The sequence below is a fragment of the Meles meles genome, chromosome 2 (genome assembly GCF_922984935.1).
Source record: "Meles meles chromosome 2, mMelMel3.1 paternal haplotype, whole genome shotgun sequence".
Lineage (NCBI taxonomy): Eukaryota > Metazoa > Chordata > Mammalia > Carnivora > Mustelidae > Meles > Meles meles.
In genome coordinates, this window is record NC_060067.1 from 9,025,531 (window position 1) to 9,041,596 (window position 16,066).

A 16,066-nucleotide genomic window follows, 5' to 3' on the forward strand; every position below is an offset into this window, starting at 1 on the left:
CTTGCCCAAGGTCAAAGGTTAGTGAGCAACAAAGCAAGGATTATGAACTCCTGCAGTCTTCGTTCAGGAGAGTATAGATCTAATCTATGTATAGATTTAATCTAGGCATATATCTAATCCATGATGTCTTTCAAAAACTAGAGCAGTTATTCTCTACTGATAGTCCCTAAAAACTGTCATTCTTTTCACAAAGCTACATCCCTTGGCACTGGCAGCCCAAATATGTTTTCCTTTGGTCTGAGCAGTAAAAATCTGGCGTGAGGGTCTATCCTCTTTGTTTTATGCTTTATTCCTCACTCCCCTAAAATAAAGTCTCCAAGTGTCACACAGGCCTTGCTTTTTATAATCCCAGTGGCTAGAGCAGCAAGATAGACATTGGTAGAGGTAACCATGTAAGCCAGAGAGGAAGAGAGGCACCAGCTACCATGCTCGTCACCCAGCTCTAAAATATACATGAGTATTTCAAATTTCAGGTAATCTGACAAAATGTTAAATCTGGATTCCACTATTTCATATTATTTTATTCTACTCTTTTTAAAACAGTCATACAAAGCTTAATTTCAAAAATATCTTAACCAATATTCTCTTCAGTTATTGCTTTCCCACTTCTAGAAGACACGTAGAAAGAACACTCTTTCATAACTCTAAAAGCAAAGTCCTCTAACCCACACAAAGACCTGGTCCTCTAGGAGATTAGGTTTGAGTTTGTTTTCAGTTTAACTGTACTGACGATTGCCTTTCAAGCTGAGTAGGTTAGAGGAGACATCTGTGGAATTTGTTTGAAGACAGATGGGTGCTCAGATACAAAAATGCTGGATTAAGCAGAGGCAGAGTGGACTGGAATGATAAATACAAATTTAAGCCACAGCAAAGGCAGCCACCAGAAAAAAAAAACAAGGTACTCATGGTAATGAGTATCCTTTTCGTAATTATCTAGAAGTGTTCTGGATGCGATGTCCCAGCACTTCACAGAACTGCTACTGCATATTTTTTGCTCTCTTTCTCATTTTCATTCAGATCATTTGAATGAGTATTGGTGCCTATTAGATTTCTCATAGAATTCTAGTCTCTATGCTAAATAGTGTATGAGGCATTATCATACCTTCATAAAGAGCAGTTATTTCAACTCTCTGTGCCTTGGTTTTCTCTCTTCCATATTGGGGATAATGTTAATTCATGGGTTTCCTATGAGGATTCAATTAGTTAAAGCACATCAAGTGTACACAGTGCCTAGCACATATCGGCACTCGATGAATTTTAGCTAGCATTCTTATTATTGCCATGAGAAAAAATAAGCTAAGTCTCTTACTAAAGCGTGTTCAAATGAAATTGTACATATAAGCATACCGACAAGAGTACTGTAACTAAGAAGACATAACAGCATGCTTCTAACTGCAGTCTAGCTGTTATAGATGCTGGAAATGTCTACATAGCAAGGGCTGGAGAGAGCTCTGGGGACAGTGTACTCAGAGACATGACTTGATCTAGGCCTAAGAATATGGGTTCAACCTAGACATTTTGCTGTCCTCATTATTCAGGCCAATACAATTTTAAGAGACTAGAGCAAAATCCATGGGACTGGAAAAGTCCTTAGAGATAATTGGCTCTGGGCCCTCTGATTTAAAGGTTAAGAATACAGCACTGAATAAATAAATAAATAAATAAGGTAAGAATATAAAGACCAGTTAGACAGCCCATCAACAACTATTTTTTGATGGCCTCCCACCATCAGCCTTCATTCTAGGTGCTAGAGACTGAGCATTGAGTAAAACCTACATATTCCTTGACTTCAGAGAGATTATATTCCAGTGGGAAAGACAATAAATTAACAAGTAAATAAATGAATAAAGAGCTATTTTCACATACTGATCAGCTGGAGGTCATAAAATCAGGTACTGAGGAAAGAATTTGACCAGTGAAGATACAAAAGATACCCTTTACAAAATGGTATCAGACAAGGCCTGCCTGAGGAGGTGACATTTCGGTTGAGTCTATGATGAAAAAGAGACAGGCATGGTGAGATTGGGGCAGGAGGCAAGGGATGTTCAAAGGAAAAAAATACTGTAAGAGAGAAGGTTCTAGAGGGGCTGGAAAGGAGGCCTGCATGGCTGTAGGCAGTGAACAGGAGAAGAGTAGGAGATGAGGTCCAGAAGGAAGCAGAATGTGGGCTCTCTAGGCCGCAGTAAAGAGGCTGAACTTAATTCTGGCTGTTGCACGAAGTCATAAATCAATCTCTAAGCAACAGAATGGCGAGATCTGATTTAAGCTTTAGAGAGACCTCTGTCTAGATGTCCTAGAACACAGTGGGCAAGCGTGGTTGTGGGGAAACCAGCATGCCATGGCACTAACCCAGGCGAGAGATGGTGGTGGTTTAGACAAGGATTCTAGCAGAGGAAATGGGATTAGTGGGCAGATTCGGAATACACCTTAGGAGTAGAGCTGACAGCTCCTACTGACAAATTGGATGTGAGGCGGGAGGCAAAAGTAGCGCTTGGTAATGAATCTTAGATTTTGACCTAAACAAATGAAAGAATGCTGGAGACACTTATGGAGATGGAAAAGGCTTAGGGGAGGGATGAAGACAGGAAGGCAGGAGAAGATACACCAGGTTTAAGGAAGGTAAGTGATAGTGCCATTTGACCCTGGTAAGTCTGAAATACCTGTTAGATATCCTGGTAGAAATATCATTGTTCGATACGTGAATCTGGAACTCAAGGGAGAAGTCCTGGCTATAGGAAAATTTGAAAAAATAATACAGAGATGTGTCCAAAGGCATGGATTTAAGTGAGATTATCTGATCACCCAGGAGGAGAGTGTGGACAAAGAAGAGATGGGTGCTAAGGACAGAAACCTCAGTACTATGAGATGTAAAAGTCTGAGGGTGGAGGAGGAAGCCTCATTAATGGCTATGGAGTAAGGGGAGAACTCAAGAGTGTCTATGATGTAGCAGTCTGGGAAAGAAGACCCAAACATTTATGCAGCTGCTGGTAACTGTCAGTTAGGACAGCTATTGTTACTTTATTAGTACCTTGAAGGCAGCAGAGGTCTTGAGTCTCTACTCTTATTTCTGCATCAACAGCACTACAGAGCTAAATATATGGTGAAAATATGGTGAGAACTCACTAAGTAATTGTTGATTGATTATACATACATGTGACATGATCAAAACCAAGTTTACCTTGATAGGAAAGATAATAAATTTCTATTTTTACTGAATTGCAAATGGATATCTCCATATAATCTCATTTGGTTATCTTCATGAACAACTATTAATTATTGATTAATCACATCACACTCTCTGATAGAGGAAGCAATTGGTATCTTGACCCTAAGATTTAAATAATCTTATGCAAAAATGAGATTGATTTATAGTTATGCTTGATTTGGACAAATAGTTAATTCAAAAATTTTTCTTGAGAATATACACTGTATTAAAATTAATTTGGGGCCTTTTTGAAAAGCACAAAAATATAAATATGCATAATTTCTCACAACAATTTTACAAATTAAAAAACTAATATGGGCCAAACAAAATCAATGATACAAAACATTAGGCTATGAATGCTAAATAGAGATACAAGTAATATGCACTTTCACTCATTCATGGTGCCTTAAAATTTTGATATATAGAAATATTCAACCCCTTAAGCTTTAGAATCACATCTGAATCTTTTCCTACATCCTTTTGCATACAACAAAGTATCCTGAAGAAATCCTTCAATGTATTAAACAATAAATTCATTTAAAGACTTTTAAACTATACTGTCAGACCATCCATTGCATTGAGGGTCAACGACCTGATGTTTACACTCTAATCCTTTACCACAGATAATTTGCAAAACTCAGGTGGACAGCAAATACTTTACAACTCTAATCAACAAAGAGTGAACTATGTTCATTGAAAAGTATACTCTGGGCAAATGAATTACAGAAAGTCCACACGAAAGAATGACCTTCAGGGAGTAGCCTAGCTTTGGGGAGAAAGAGAAATGCTGAGTTCGGTGTTTGTATTATCATTTGGGAAGATCTTATGGGTAGAGATTCAACAACTGAGCCCCAACATTCTGTAATGTGGGTGACAGCCGACAGCTCTGAAAAGCACAGGTGGCAAACACAGTAAAACAGTCACTAACTCAATATGACACTGACCTAATTTTCAGAAACACTAAGAAAGATTTGTTACATCTCAAATGTTTTGCGAAGCCCATTTTCAACACCAGTGGAAAGACATTTTGCAAGGGACAATGTGGTAAGTAAAACTATGGATTCTAATACTAGATTTCTCTACCTGGAAGACCACTCTACCTCTTCCAATGTGAAAAAAAATTTTTTTTTTAGATATTGCAAAGGGTGGCCATAGTACACCCAAATTAGAGAAGCAATTCCAGAGACATTAAACTTAGCTTATAGAAGTTCTTTCTCCCTCTAATCTGCTGTCAAAAACCCAGAGTGTGTTATAAGTAGACCACATAGATCTTACTTTTCCACTTCTGTATCAGCTAGGAAAGTTACTAAGCACAGTGACTGTCTGGATATGATCCTGCCTCTACCACTCGGTAGCTTTTGACATTGCACAAGTTACTCAACTTCTGTAAGCCTCAGTCTCCTCAAGTATAAGTTGAGGATATGCATTAATTTGAAAGGAATCAGTGATTTAATACATGTGAAGTGCCTAGAAAGTATCAGGCACATACCATGTAACCTAAATAAACTCCTTTATTATTATATCTACTATTATTGTTACACGTTGTTACACAAGTACATGTGGATGTGGATATGTTTGTGTCTAGAAAATCCAAGCAAACTAATGAGAACGAAGAGTCCAAGATGCTTAGCAAGCAGAATAAACTTTAGGTGGCAAGAGGGAGAAAGAGGAGAAAATACACAGGCCCACTCACATATATCCTGTTCTTCATTACTGGTATGGGCAGAGTAACTCTAGAATATACTTGCAAGACTAACCTACACACTTCTTGTAAAAAACCTTTACATCTTCTATTTTAAAAATCTTAGAATGATATAATTAAAAGCAGCCAGATAAACAAACAAAAACCAGATTCTTAAATATAGAGAACTGGTGGTTATCGGGGGGAGCTGGGTGGTGGGATGAGCAAAATAAAGGGGATTAAGAGGTACAAACTTCCAATTATAAATAAATAAGTCACAGAGATGAAAAGGACAGCATAGGAAATATAGTAAAAAATGTAATAACATTGCATGATGACTACACTTATCATGGTGAGCATTGAGTAAGGTATGGAATTGTTGAGTTAGTATGTTGTACACCTGAAACTTATGTAACACGCTATGTCAACCATACTTCAGTGTAAAGAAGCAGCCAAAATTAATCTGGAATTCCTAAGGGGCAGGTAATTAAAAAAAATCTTTTTTTAATTTTATTTCATTTCATTTTATTTTGTTTTGTTTTGTTTTGTTTTCTACATACATGCTAAGTGCCTAGAATAGTGCCAGACACCCAGCAGAATCCTGATATAAGATGAGGCAGTTCTGACTGCCACTAACAGGCTGTGACCTTGCAGTGAATTACTTCTCTGACTCAACATTATAGCAACAAATGAGAGGGATAATAGTTACTGTATATTATTCATAAGTTTCCTCTGGTGTTCAGCATTATTTAATTTTTTTTTAATAAATTAAGGCTCATTGTTAGAGAGTCCTACTTTATCATTCTCCCACTTATCACAGGAGAGATCATTTCTCTAACCTTCTATCCTCAGGTGACAGTAAAGAAAGACTCAGGATCCCCTTATTTTGTATGGAGACTCCCAAAATCTTTGCAGTTGACACTACAATCACTGGATATTTACCAAACAGAAATAGAAATTGAAACTGAAGATGACCTCTTCCCCCACAAAATAAAATACCGGTACCTATGCAGTGGAATAACATTTGATCTGGTAAATTTCTCCCTTTCTCCAAAAAAATGTTCTTTTTTTTTATTTTTATTTTATTATTATTTTTTTTTTTGGTGGTCATACATAGGCTAATCTGTTCTGAATGCTTTGGAAGAAGGATATTAAAGGATAAAAAGCAGGGACAGAATTCCTTTTGATTCTGGCTTTTAAAACTTAAGCTCTTAGAGATGCTGATGCATATTCTTGAAGTAGACAAAATGCTGGGGAGAAATACTTGAGGAGAAGCAAAAGCCATGAGAAGACACTAAAAATAAACTCTTGGGGAGAGAAGATGTGGAGGGAAGTGCAAGAATATGGTCCCTGGAGGTTGGAATGAAAGACTCACCTGAGAGATGCTCTTTTTCTTAAAGAGCAGAAGAAAGGTAAAGAAAAAATCCATATTTGAGAAAGAGAGGGGGGCCCTGTGTTCTACCCCAGGAAGGGATTTGGGAGGCTGCAAGAACCTAGAAGAAAAAACCATGTGGTGTACCTTCATCAACTTTAAATTGATGAAGATGAAACTTTCTCCACTTTAGTACATTTGAAATTGAAATGAATTTGACCTACAAAAAATTAAGGAAAGTTACATTCTAACACAGCTACTTTATTTACAAAACACACACATATACACACACATCTACATGTATTTAAGTAAATTAAAACTAATTTTACTTTGAAAATTGATCTATGTCGCCCCCAATTTTTAGCAAAGTCCAAGGCTCTCACGAATGCATACTTGTAAGAACCAAGATGCCACCTACAATGAAAAAAATCACTTAAATAGATTTGCTTTTTCTATTATTTATAAATGATGTAATTTTGTGAAAATAAATAATATGCAAACATTTTCAGAAGAAACCAGGTATTAAGTCCCATTTTCAAAAGCCTCTTCATTTTGATTACATTAGTATCTGCAAATCAACATTTTGAATATGTAGTTACAAAAATTACATGTATTTGCACATATTCAATGACTACACATAAAATTTTTCAAGTTTCTACTAGTTATTATCTTTAAACAATGAGAGTCAAATTTCTGATTCAATCTGACAACCCGAATTTTGCTACATCTTTGTTTCTATTTTTGCTAAGTATATTTACAGAATTTAACCATATACTCTTGGTTAAGATTTTAGAGAAATCTTTAGCTCATTTGAAATATAGGAAGCATTCATTGTTTTAGTTAATCATCTCCTAAATATTTACTGAGTACCTGCACAGCACCAGGAATTATGCTGAAGATGTAAGTAAAATGCTTTATTCCCAACACATACTTGTTGAATAAATAAAGTTAAGAGCAAATATTTTCAATGTGAAGTTTTTAACATGCTTTCATAAAATCTAGTGTGTAAGTAAAGATTATAGCAACATGAGATTAACTACCTGAGTTCTGTAGTTTGCTAAAACTGGGGGAAATTGGAAATGCTAATAAAATGCCACTTATTTGAAAAATTCAAAGAAATAACTGCTCAACTTGTCTTTTGAACTACATATATTTCATGAAGTTAAAATGAAATGAAACTGATCATCTCATATCCCATTTGATTTATGTTATTCTTCCATTTTAATATGATATCAGTTATAGATTTAATTTAATAATTTAATAATAATTTACATTAATAGTAACTTATGGGGGGGAAGAGAGAAGGAAAGCACTAAAAAACAAAAATTCAAAAAAGTAAAATTAAAAACACAAATCAATTGATACTTCAGAATTTTAGAATTTTAGAAATGTTACAACAAAAAAACAAATGCACATCTTAGATTAGGGAACTATGGTATTTTAAAGGCCATCTTTTGAAGTTAGTATTTTACTTGCATCCAGAAGGATTATTTGTACTGTTCAGTTGAGTGCAGAGAATATAAATCTAAATGACCCTGTTCCTTAAAAATCAATAGACTTAACTTTCCTCAGGGAAAAATCTAGCAAAACAGGAAGCTTCAGTGCTTCAAGTAACAAATCCTTTTGAACCTATCCATTGCCATTAAAGTTGCTCAACTGATTCTAATACCTAAGAGATCACCATACCCTCTCATAAACTCTAACAACTTTGAGTATACATCAAATTCATAGATCTTTGTAGTGTCTGATATTCTGGTCTCAAGTTTAAAAAATTTGAAAGATTTTATTTATTTATTCACTTGAGGGAGAGTGAGAGGGAGAATGCCAGCAGGAAGGAGAAGAGGAGGAGGAGGAAGAGGAGGAGGAAAGAGAGGGGATCTGAAGCAGACTCTGCACCCAGTGTCTGTGGGGGGAGCCCAAACCAAGAGCCAGAGGCTTAACCAGTTGAATCACTCAGGAGCCCCATAATTTTTTAAACTTTTAGAATAAATTACAGCAAACCTTATGTTTATAAGCACACCCCATAATAAACTTGCTATACCAGCAGAGAAACTACAGAGTTAATGAATTCAGGACATTTTGACAATTTAATTCAGTTTGATTCACATTAGCACAAAAGATTCTGGGTGCTATGAAAAAGTAAACCAAGAGATGCGTGATGCCACTCACATAATTAGAGAATCAGGCAACAGAAAGAGTGTATCAGACCCCATTCATCAGATCTAGTCACAAGGACCATTCCATATTAAATATCCTTTTAAAGACTGAAACATATTGGAGAAAGTACAGTAGATCTTAATTCTTTCCCCATCTCTGAATTTACTAATACCACACTAATGAGTCACTGCACAGACCCATGAAAACTGGAAACCTACAAAGCAATACTGAAATATATGTGGGGCTGGCTAGACCTCTTCTGTGACTGGTCGGCATATAGTAAAGGCACAACAAGACCCTGTTCAATAACAAGAAAGTGAGTGACTCATTCCACGTACCAACGTCATTAATTAAAATGTATGCCTTGTGGCAATGATAAACTTGTATGAACAAAGGACCTTTGGAGTTGCTTGAAAATAGTTAAAACTATGAATGTCAAATCTACAATTTCTAGAGATCTACCATCACAGATATTCATGGAACTCCAGAGAATGGCATAAAAGTAAGATCAAGGTCAAGAGACTCAACTGACTCCAACAAAGAACAGATATCAAAATTTTAGGGAAAAAATACTTTTGGGGAAATGTTCCTTATAAGTAATAGCTGTCCTTTAATACCACCCACCGTTACTGCCTCTCTCTCCATCCTGGCTTCAGCCAGGATGGCATGCAAGATCTCACATGGTCAGTTGAATCAAACTGAATTTAGTTAATTCATACCTAAGAGTTTTCATGCTGACATGAGCATTGCAATACAGTTACTTTTCCTATTTTACTTAATACAATGAGGGTATTTTTTACTATAGATTTTTCTTGATCTTGCTATAAATTAACACATTGATAAAGTGAATTCCTTATATGAGATGTCTTAGATTGCTACTGCTCTATCCTCAATGGTCTGTGATTTCCATAATCCACCAATCCCTCTTGGTTTTTTTTGTTTGTTTGTTTTTTGTTTCATTTTGTTTTGTTTATCAAAGAGAGTAGAAGTATTTCATTTAGCTGATCTGTCTTCAGCATTTGTAGCTTTACACTTCTCCCTCTAAACAAAAGTTCTGGTCTCAGGGCTCACATAACCGACCAGAAATACCAGAAAGCCAAAGTCAGAGTTGAACTAGGGAAGCACTACAAAGTAGGAGGTTTTGAAATCTGAAATTTTGAAATAGTATATGGAGAAGGTTCTCCTCATACTTAAAATCTAAATGCACAAAAAGAGCTTCTTGAATCATAGAAGGATGATAAATGGGTATCAAGAAACCTGAACTTGGCTTGGGTTTTCTTAGCTCCTTTGTAGCCTTGGGTAAATTGAAGCTCTTAGATATCAGTTCAACTTTGTGGGTTTTTGTAATCCAGTGGACTGCAAGTCATTTGGATATTTTGTAAACCCAACTACATAAGTATGACTATCAGTAACAAAGCTACATTGGGTTTACCTGCCTAACAGGAGTTTATTTAGTGATGTTGGACAAGTAATTCACTTTTTTGAGTCACAGTTTCCTCATCTATGAAACAATGAGGTGGAGCTAGATGATTCAGAGGGTTCTTTCCACAATTTTGATTCCCCTGAAATTACTAAAAAGTGAAGATTTTTCTCTCTGTGTCTAAACCTAGTAAGTCCCTTAGACCCAAAACTGGGTAGCATTGGACAGGGAAAATGAGATTTTACTACTAAGAAGAAATAATTAAAAAGCACTTATGACAGACCAGACCCTGTACTAAGAACTTTCCACATATGCATGAATTTAGTCTTGACAACGGAGACGGGTACTATTTTTATGCCCATTTAACAGATGAAGAACTTGAAGCATGAGATTAAGTAGTTTAGCTTATTCGAGGGTGTACACAGGTAAGTAGAGAGGCCAGGATGCAAATCCAGGCAGTTTGGCTTCAGGAATCAGTTCTCTCAATCACTCCACTTTGCTATATGCCTAAGATTAACAGAACCCATGGGTTAATTGGTTAATTAAGATGCACAGAATTCTTCCAGATTCCCTACATTTTAACCAACATCAAGGGGCAAGGTTGATTTTGTATGGGTTATCAGAACTCTAGAAGGAAATATCTCAAAACTCCTGATGTTACAAATTTGATGTAACTATTGTTAAAAGTAACATATCCTTGTAAAAATATCATAACCCTGAAATTCCATTCAACATTATAATGATATTTGCTATTATATTTTGAAAATGAAAGTCCCATGAGGAATTCAGCTCATGGCCGTTCTTCTTACTACAGCCCGAATTTCATCTGAATTTCCACCCTGCCTTTTAAAAGCCTTCAATGGATCTGTCCTCACTCTTAACTATGAAACATCTCTCACTCTTGACTGTAGGCTCCTTGAGAATTAAAAATTTATCTGTCTTGATTCTCACTCTATTCCTAGTGTGTATGGTACCAGTAACATTTAATAAATATTTGTTAAATGAATGAGTAGATATTCAACAAGTGTTTGTTGAATTAATAATATAAAACATGTAGAATTATTTTTAGACAAATAACCAGTTAATTTTGCTCCCTCTTCTTATGACAAAATAACAACATTTAATGGAGACCCATATTACCTCCAGTATTTTATTTATCAATTCACTCCTTTTGGATCAAATGATTTGATCCTTATGTATGGCAAATCACTACTTGAATTTTCTGAGACAAATTCTGTTCAGTATTGTCTTCACTTATAAGAATAACTGAATATGACTTAATTTAATACATTTTATTTTGCTTTATTTATTTTTTCAGTATTCCAGGGTTCATTGTTTATGTACCAATACGTGTCCGCCTTAATACCCACCACCAGGCTCACCCATCCCTCCAACTCTCTCCCCTCCAAAACCCTCAGTTTGTTTCTCAGAATCCACAGTTTTTCATTGTTCATCTCCCCTTCCAATTTACCCCAATTCACTTTTCCTTTCCTTCTCCTAATGTCCTCCATGTTATTCCTTACACTCCAAAAGTAAGTGAAACCATATCATAATTGACTTTCTCTGCTTACCTTAAAGCTTGCTATTTATACTCACAAATAAAAATGAAATTGTTATACCATGAGTATTTTTAGTTCAAAATATGATCCATATAGTTTAATTAAATATATACTAGTCATCTATTCCAGCACCTTTTAATGATTCTTATAATGCTATATATCAGTGCAACATAATTTCTTTTTTTTTTTTAAGATTTTATTTATTTATTTGACAGACAGAGATCACAAGTGGGCAGAGAGGCAGGCAGAGAGAGGGGGTGGAGAAGCAGGCTCCCTGCTGAGCAGAGAGCCTGACAAGGGGCTTGATCCCAGGACCCTGGGATCATGACCTGAGCTGAAGGCAGAGGCTTTAACCCACTGAGCCACGCAGGTGCCCCGATGCAACATAATTTCTTGTATAATTTTAAATATAATTCTTTCAACAACACTGGAGACAATGAGAATAGCCCAGAGAGAAAAAGAAACTTGTTTAAAATAAAAATTCAAATAGGTGGTAGAGCCCAGACAAAACACTAGGTTCTTCTGGTTGGGGGTCTAGTAGTTTTCCATTATCCCAGTTTTCATTTAAAATACCTAAAATAAATAATCTATGAAAGAAGAGATTGGGGAGGAAAATTTTTTCTCTACCTTTTAAAGATTCTTCTGGCTCATCTCAGAATTAAATTCACATGAAACAGACTAACAAGAGAAAATAAAGTTTAACTTCTTATGTATGGAACCCACATCCATGAAAGGTTTAAAGATAGAGAGGTAAAATGAGGTGTATATGCATCCTGAACTAAGGAATGGAATAGTGGCCTGGGCCCTCAAACAGGAAGAGGGCAATTCATAGGGTAATAAGTAGAGATGTTTGGTTGTTAGATGTTTGTCTTGCCAAACCATGAGATGGGCCTCTCAGATAAAATTTCTTTGGTAATAACACTTATTCTTCAAAAGATCCCCAGTTTAGATTTAGATTCTGCTAAAAGTTAGCAGATAAGCAAAAGTTTCTCTTGGCCCCACAGTGTCTCTCAATGCCTTCAGCTCAAAATGGTTCACATGTCAGAGTCATACATTTTGGGGATTCTTGTTCTGAATCCCTTCAATAGGAAGGTTAACCAACTTCTACTCAAATATCCAAGAAATATACATTTTAAATATATATGTCAAATAAAATATTTTAAGAGCAACATTTGAAAAAAAAAAGATGTATTTTTGTGTCATGCGTAAGGACGAAATCAGAAGATAACTGTGGTTTGGTTATACACTGTAGAGTAGAAAGGCAAATTTGTTCTTTTGGGAACTTTAAAGAAAACACAGAACCTATGGCATTAAAACTGGGAAAAGGGAAGGAAACCTGAATGAGCTTTAGGAGGTACTCACAGAGTAACTCAGTGTGCTTGCACACTAAGCATCTATTAAATGATTTTTGTTGGCAAATTCAACCCAAACCAATTACTGTGGGTATGTTTTCATTGAAAGATCAGTCTTTGTTAACCAATGCCCAAAAAAACTCTTCATTTAAAAGTGAGATATCTGGTTTACAGAATAAAATCAAGTTCAATTTCTCTTTCAGCAACTAAGAAACTAAACACCAGAAAGCCTGAACTTGAGTTCAGCAATTCAGTTGCAAGCCTAATCCTATGGTTTGTACAGAGACTGTCGAAGACCCCTAATAACTGTTTTAGGTCACCTGACATTGAGTTGAATAAATTGCATTAAAATTAAACTCTAAAAAGAACCATTCTAGCACGGCAGGGCATGAAACAAAGCAAACACAAAATAAAGGCACCCAGCTCTAAGAAACCAAATAATCCTTAGAGGAGTAAGATTACCGACTCTTGAGGTGAACATTAATGATTAAATTGTGGATGATGGGTCTCTGAGGAATAAATTTGTACTTTCACTGAAAGAGAGTCAAGGTTATCGCTGCTTCTCTGAACAAATTCTAAAGCCCACGCATGGTAACCTTTGAAATTTTAACAGAACATGACCAGTCTTGCGCTGATTGCTTCAGCTTACATGCCACTGGTCATAGAACTTTGAACTGGCCATTTTTGTTTGGAAAACTTGTAGATACTGTATCTCTTTAAGTTAAACAAACCCTTGGACATACACACATGCTGTTTAATGAGGTTGTCCCCTACAAATGGAAAATTTCACCAGTAAGGAATTGAATGAAATAGTACAAACCAAACCAAAGAGTACTAAACTGAAAAAAAAAAAAAGGAAAAGAAAATACATTTCCTGTCGTTTCTCTCTGCTACACTTTATTTGAAAAGACAGACATCTCTACCTTTTTGCTGTCCTTCAAGAGAATGATCTTGTATGATCTGGACTCACACCTGTTTAAAATTAATCTTAAAATATCTTACTACAATATCATAAATATCATAAAACGCCATCATTTTTGCTTTGCAATTCAAATACAGAGATGTTTTCCTAAGCAAACTTCTGGCAGTGTAATTCCATTTTTTGGTTGGATTTCATGAAAAGTCATAGGCAATTTTTTTTTAAGATTTTATTTATTTATTTGACAGAGAGGGAGAAATCACAAGTAGGCAGAGAGGCAGGCAGAGGGGGAGGGGAAAGCAGGCTCCCTGCTGAGCAGAAAGCCTGATGCAGGGCTCCATTCCAGGACCCTGAGATCACAACCCCAGCCGAAGGCAGAAGCTTTAACCCACTGAGCCACCCAGGCGCCCCTCACAGGCAAATTTTTATAGGGAAAAATATAACCCCTTGACAAACTAAAGCCACATTTCATTCTATAACAAATAAAACCTGAATTATTTAATTAAATAAAAGAAATTATTTTCCCATTAACATTGACAATAATGTTCAGAATATTAATAACATTATTGGCCTATAATTACAACAGCTTGGAATAAAAATACTAAAGAGAAAATAAATAGCCATGTTAAACTGTAATGGTATTCATTTATATTTTTGTCTTTCATTGAGGTTTTAAATACATTTGCTGTTACTTTTCATGTAGGTTTTTTTTTCCCATTTTATTTATTTTTTTTCAGCGTAACAGTATTCATTGTTTTTGCACAACACCCAGTGCTCCATGCAAAACGTGCCCTCCCTATTACCCACCACCTGTTCCCCCAACCTCCCACCCCTGACCCTTCAAAACCCTCAGGTTGTTTTTCAGAGTCCATAGTCTCTTATGGTTCGCCTCCCTTCCCCAATGTCCATAGCCCCCTCCCCCTCTCCCAATCCCACCTCCCCCCAGCAACTCCCAGTTTGTTTTGTGAGATTAAGAGTCATTTATGGTTTGTCTCCCTCCCAATCCCATCTTGTAGGTTTTTCTACTGCTTCATATTAGGCTAGAAGAAGATGGAGGTTAGAATAAATTCCAGTATTAACAATGTAAAAATTAACATATTCCAAGCCCTAGCATAACAATATGGCTAATTACAATGACAAGTCAATGAACTATTTTTATTGTCTTTTCATTTCCTAAGCTTTTAACTCAATCACAAGCTAAGATGTGATATAAAAGCTGAAGCCTCAGGAAGCCTGTGTGGCTGTCAGTTAAGTATCGGACTCCTCATTTCAGCTTCGGTCATGATCTCAGGGTCCTGGGTTGGGTTCTGTGCTCAGTGGGGAGTCTGCTTGAGATTTGTCTTCCTTTCCCTCTGCCCCTTCCCCCTGCTCGTTCTCTCTCTCTATCTCTTTCTTAAATACATACATACATACATCTTAAAAAAACAAAACAAAACCCTGAGGTCCAACCTATATATCCATTTGCTATAGGGCAAGTTGTATGACTAGCCATAATGTCACAGTAGCAGAAATTCAGCAGGAAGTCCTTTCCTCTACATTTCAATCCAACACAAGCATTATTAAAACATGTTCAAATGCATATATTTTCATGTTGTTTACTCTATAGTAAAGAGCATTTTAAAAGTATTTTAATTCATACACCATTGGATGAGGCTCCCCTTATCGAGATTACTGCTGGATAGCCAATACCAATAATCTTACTTCCATTCTAATTCAGACATTTGGGTCACATCTGCCTACTTGATTTTCTAACTCTGTGTTAAACTCACTGGTATTCCATCAGAGCAAAGACAACTTCAGGAAGATTCTCCTTCATCATGACAGTTAAGAAGAAATTGTTTAAAAATCTAGAAACATTCATAATTTTAATTGCTCCAATTAAAATAGATAGATAGATAGATCAATCGATAGATAGATAGATATAGCCACAACCAATAAGGGGAGTCTCAGAGAGCCTGGAGCACTACAAACCTCACTACTGCTCTGGAAAAGGAATCCTGAGAGTACAGGATGCCTGGACAGCAGCAGAGGCAGTGTTCGCTGAAGGTGACAGATTACCAAAATGCGAAGCCTTTAAGGCACATGAATCAACACATGGTGCTCAGTTCTTGACAGGAATTTTCAGCTCAACTTGAAGTAAGGTCTGACCAAAAGAAATGTGTGTCATACCATGATTCCTGCATGCACAATTACCTGCTAATGACCACTACATGACAACTATTCATTTCCTCTTTAATTCCCCCCAAGTGGTTTCCGTCGCCACGACTGCTCTGAAATTGCATCTTATGCCAAGTGGTCACCTCCAGTAGGAAAGTTTTGCTACGTGTTTCCTGTCAATGAAAGGACTCGGCCAGTGGCATTTGATTTGCCTCTTTTATGTTGACCCCCATAAAATACCATT